Below are 6,087 nucleotides of genomic sequence, written 5' to 3' on the forward strand. Positions count from 1 at the left end.
TCATTTCAAAATGTGCTTGTATAGTTGTGGGAGTTCTTTGACAATTTGAAGATAGTTATTCTGTCAATGATATTATTCTCATATAGTAATTGCTATCTCAACACAATATGGCATTTTTGTGGTTAAGTACTCCTCCTGTACCATGAGACGAATTATCAGTGATAAAGCAATAGTTTTTGTTCATAAAAAATGTGTTTCAAAAGTTAACAAATTTTTAGTATTCTAGGCAGCATCCTAGCTTCCTAGCAGTGTCACAATATAGAGCAAGAATCTCCTCTTTTCCTAGTAAGCAATAAAGGGGGCCAACAAGTTTCCTTCTGAGGAAGACAAATAGTAAATGTTCATATAGGAAGGGTTTAAACTCTTGTTTTATTTTGGTGGCAGTATATTATAGATTCCATGTATTTCATCTTGTATAGTTTGAATACTTCTACTATTGAAGAAGTATTAAAGAAGATGTCACTGGGTGGTTCCATTCCATATTTCTTTTTTGCCCCACTCAGACACCTAAATTATTAAAATGACATAATGCTTCCTTCTGCAGGTTCATTTTCTGATCGTTTGACCAAGCAATCACTAAAATGTGTCACTTAGCATTCTGGATCTCCATGAGTATTGAAAAATCATAGAATGATAGATTTAGAGCTACAAAGTGGACTCTAGAGGTAATCTAATTCAATATTCTCCTGGAAATTGAAGTCTAAAGAGGTTAATTAATTTGTCCATGGTCACACAAGTAATAAATGAAAGAGCCAGAATTTGAAGTTGGGTCCTCTTAAGTACAAATCCATCATTATTTCCTGTATATCACAGTGTCTTGGAATAAAGAAAATTCCAATCCGAAGCCATTTAACTCAATGTCCTTCAATGAGCTTGAACTGCTTTGAGTGACCACTGATAATTAGTGATCACTTATTCATAGCTTTGCCTGAGGTCAATGTTTACAAAAAGTCCCCTCTCCACACACACACAAAAAAAAAAAAAAAGGAAGGAAGGAAGGAAGGAAGGAAGGAAGGAAGGAAGGAAGGAAGGAAGGAAGGAAGGAAGGAAGAAGAAAAAAGCAAGAAACTGACTGACTTAAGTATCTTATTAACCATAGTTCCACCAGGTTTTATGGTATTTTCCAGTACTCTTCCTCTTCCCCCCTCCAGAAAGTCAACTTTTGCAATAGAAAATTTAAAGAAAAGGAAAAAATGGTTTGGGCAGAATTGTATATTGAAAATTACATAGCAACCATTTTGCACTAGTGTATTCTATTGGTAGGAGGAGGATGGTAGGCTTGATGAAAGGGTGAACCTGAATGCTGAATTAAATGGGAGAGGAAAGACCATAGAGAAAGAGTGAAAAGATAGGAAACTTGTAAAATTCATTTTATTGCTTCCTTTTCCCATTATAACTTGTTCAGCTTCCAAGAATTTATTAGATTATGAATATAAATATGATCATGCTGCTGTGTGGCTTGAAAAAGAGGGGATAACTTTACCATTATGCTGATGGGCAGTACTGCTCCATCCAATAGTTTTCTGTGCTTGTTCAATACCTTAAACTAGTACATTGCTTATAAGAAAATCATCATATACACTTTTTAAGCTGTTTTTTTCTACACTTATTTAGTGGACTTTGAGATCCCTTTCAACTCAGAATCTGGAGTTCTGATAATGCATGAGAGAATGGGGGAAAATACAGAAAATGAAGAGAAAAAGTTTATAAACAATCTTGGGAGAGGTGCACCTTTAAGGATTAGGGGAAAAAGCCAGTGAAGACCTAGAAGTCAAAGAGGAAAGAAAAAACCCTAGAAATAAGAGGTTATCAAGAAAAAAAAGGTAGTTGGCAAAGTCACATATAAGAAAAATAATGGAGGATGGATTTTTAAGTCATTGGATTCAATCGCTAGTAAGTTATTGAGAGAGCAATTTCAGAAGAGTTGTGGGGAAAGAAGTCGGATTGCAGAGGGAAAAAGAATGAATTTGGAGGAAATGGCTCTAGATTATTGCACTTGGCAGTGAATCAGAGAGGAGCATTTTGAGGGGCAAAGAAAATGTTTTTTTTTCTTTAATAATAAAAGATACCTGAAAAAGTTTGCAAGCAGAAGCAAAATTGAAGACAAAACAGAGAAAATGTAGATGATAGATGAAGCAAGGTCCCACAAAAGATGGGAGTTATTAGACCAAGGATATTGTGAGAGGAATCTGGTTTTCAAGAAGAAAAGCAACCTCAATTTTTGAGACATGGAGAAAGGAATGGAGAAGAAAATAGATAAAGGAGAGTGGAAGATAAGGCATTAGATAGAAAGTCTTGAGTTCACATTCTGTCTTAGATTATTACTAGCTAGGAAACTCTGAGAAAGTCACAACCTCTCCCAGCTGATGGCCTCTAAGGTGCATCTTAGTTCAAAATCTCTGAGTTTATGGACCAAAATTCACATCAGTTTTTTCAGTCCCAATAAAGTTGGAATCAAGATTATTTGCAATGAATGAAAGAAAAAACAGAGGCACTGAGAGCTTGAATAGAAGAGATATTTTGGAAAATCTTCTGTGACATGCATATTCAAAAGTCAAATAGGATGTGAATAAAAGAATTGGTATGCATTAATAAGAGCCCAATATGTCACTAATTTCTAATGGACCCAATCATCCTATTTTCATAATTCCTACATTCTTTAATGATTCAGGAGTAGAAACAGAAGATAGATGGAGAGCTACCCAAAATCTGATCTTAGGAGGAAGAGTTCAAGTCACTAAGGGATTCAAGATTGGAGGAAAATACTTCATTGAAAATGGTAGATCACTAAGTTGAAACTCACTAGGAGATATGATAAGATTAATTTAGGATGACAGACTGGGAAAATAAATAGGTGAATAAAGCAAGTGAATGAATGACTAAGAAGGTGGAGGGAAAGAGAGAAAGAATCTGGCTTGCTAGAGCATAACATAAAATAAAAGACATTTTTGAGGTTGAAGGAGATATGCCCATGTTTGTTGACAGTAGAGAATGAGACAGTAACCATCGAGAAATTGAAAATAAGTGAAAACTGAGGATGACAGAGGGGGGATTTGTGGGAGATGAGATGGAATACAATTGTTTGGACAAATAGAGGGGTTAACCTTGACAAAGAATATAGTCATCTCATAATGTGGGATAGGAATGAGGGAGGAATTTGTGGAAGAAGGCATATGAATAATATGAGGTGGAGAGGAGAGGAGAAAAGGGAGCTCACAGCAAATGGTCTCATTTTTTTTTTTTTTTTCTGTAGAATATGAGACAAGTTTCTCAGCTAAGAGGGTGGGGTTAGGGAGAAGGAAACATGGGAGATTTGAAGAGAAATGAAAGCGTTTATTTCTTGCCTACTAACTATTGTCCTGTATCTCTTTACCTTTTGTGGATAATTTCTTGAAAATGATCATCTAGAATAGTTGCTTATACATACTCTCATTCTCTTCTTAGTCCTTTGTAACTTGGCATCCAACTTTATCATTGCATCACAACTATTGTTAGGATTCTTACAAGGTGCTAAGTCACTGGAATGGATATAATTACCTAATTTAGCATTTACTTCACAATTTTCTAATTCAAAGTTCACACCTTTCACACCTTTAAGAGAGCATATTTTTAAGGAGCTCCCACAAGCCCAGAGAGTACCCACATTCTCTGGGAGGATATAAGGAGCAGGATTCAGGGAGAAGGAGTCAAGATTTCATTCCCACTTCGACATTCATGCTGGCTGGTGACATTCTGACAAGAGCTCTCAAGAGCCAAGATGAGAGATAGGCCTCTACTAGGAGCTAAGCAGGCTCCAGGAAAATATTCAGGATTTTGAAGGACACAATAAATGATCTGGACTTTAACTCCTGGCTGCACTTTGGGATTATTGAATTGAACTGAAATGAAGGCTGCCTCCAGAAGATCCCCAAGAAAATGATTATGACTTAGAGAAACAGAACATCACAACTACTTCCTTCAAAGTTATCAGTAATCTCTTAGTTGCTAAATTCAATGACTTTTTCTCAATTTTCATTTTCTTCAACCTCTCTATAGCTTTCCCAGTTGATTACTCTCTCCTCCTTGATATTCTATTCACTCTTGATTTTGGGGACATCATTCTCTCTTGGTTTCCCTCTTATCTATCTAATCCACTCCTTTGTTGGTTCCTCATTCAGATAATACTCTCTTTCTATAAATATCCCATAGAGTTCTATCCTAGGTTCTCTTCTTTTTTCCCTCTTTACTACTTCAGTTGATGATATTATCAGCTAGCATATATTTAATTACTATGTTGATGTTTCTCAAAACTGACCTATTGTGTTGCAATTTCTCTCCTGACCTCCAATCTTATACTTTTCAGCTATTCCCTGATCCTCTGATTCCAAGTTCAGCACAATATGGAATATATTAAACATTTAGAAGTATGAAGTAGTTCCATATGATTTAATTAAATCTATGGGCTATCTATAGAAAACAGATCAATAGTATTATTTCTAGCTTATTTTGTATGTTGTCAATGCAATAAAATCCCACATTTTATTATAAATTTAGTAGTATCAATATACATGTAGAAATATATACATATGTATATATGTATTGTGTGTTTATGTGTATGTATGTCTCTAGACAGATACATAGATCCAGATAGATATGTAGATATAGCTATATAAAATTCAAATTTTAGGCATAGTTGCTGTACAGATAATATGACAAAAATGAAAAGCCATTTCTTTGGCATTAGAACCATAAGAACAACATTATGAAGTATCTGGTTTCTGCAGGCTCAAGGTAAAGGGTGTGTGCCAGACATTGTTTCCAGATGTGAGCTTTTATTGTGTGTGTGCCCATGTTCTACATAGTGATGCAATGTTCCCATCTGACTTGCCCTCAAGGGCTCCCATTTTTTTCCCAGTCTTCCCAACAAAGAGGCTTTTTCCACAGAGATGCCAACACACCTGACTGCCACCTGGTTTCTTCTAAAAGAATTTGAAGATCCTAATATTTAGCAACAAACTCCATCACTCCCCCCCTCTCCTGGCATTCTTCTCCCTTTTGTTTTCTAGTTGTTGATATCTTTTCAGGACTTCCATCTGACATTCCATTCTTCAGGGATGATCCGGACACTGGGTATTGAAAGGAGCTTTCCAGAATATTAAGATTTCTATTCGATTTGGCTTGAGGTTTATGATTAGGAAATCACATTTTCCCTTCATTGTTCAACATAATATACCACATACCTTATGCCCTATATTAGCCTTTGATTCATCGGATGAAAAACAACTTTCTTTGTAGTTATAAAACTTTGGGGAAATTACCATTTAGAAGCAAAAAATAATAACAACAGTTGATAGCACTTTAAACAAAGATCTCATGAGGTATATTATATAAATATTCCCATTTCACAGATAAAGAAGCAAGGCTTACAATTATTAAATGGCAAATCAAGGAACTGAAAACAAAACAGAGACAGAGAGACAGGAAGTGAGGAAGGAAAAGAAGGAGAGAGGGAGGAAGGAAAGAAGAAAAGAGAAAGAGAAGACAAAGAGAAAAAAGAAAGAGGTAGAGAAAGGGAAAGAGAAAAAACGGAAGTAAAAGAAGGGAAGGAGAGAGAAGACAGAGAGTCTTTTACTTCAAATGCAATAGATAAGTTAAAAGAGTCTTTAAACTGTAAGATATCAGAGATTATCAATTTCCACCATTTCTCTGAACTTCAGTTTCCTCATTTTTTAAGTGAAAAGATTAAACTAGACAATGTCTAATGTAGCTTACACTTCTAAGTTCTACAACTCTATGACAAATATAAATGCCAAGGCTAGTAAAGGTTAGATAATTTGTCTGAACTCACAAATCACACACACAATACACATAAACACACACACATGTGTCAAAGCATTTAAACAAACAGTGAATGAAATAGTCCCTTCTAAAAATCATACTTCATTCTACTATAGTACATTGCAACTCAAGGTCTGTTTGACCAACTGGAATGAATAAAGCTTTTCCACACAATTTAATAGTGTGTGAGGTTAGAACTATTTCAGTCAGGGAAGTAAAAAGCAAAAGAAATGTAGTCCATGAATCATTGCTAGAAGTCCTAACCATTAG

Source organism: Sminthopsis crassicaudata, chromosome 1 (genome assembly GCF_048593235.1).
Source record: "Sminthopsis crassicaudata isolate SCR6 chromosome 1, ASM4859323v1, whole genome shotgun sequence".
NCBI classification, from domain to species: Eukaryota; Metazoa; Chordata; class Mammalia; order Dasyuromorphia; family Dasyuridae; genus Sminthopsis; species Sminthopsis crassicaudata.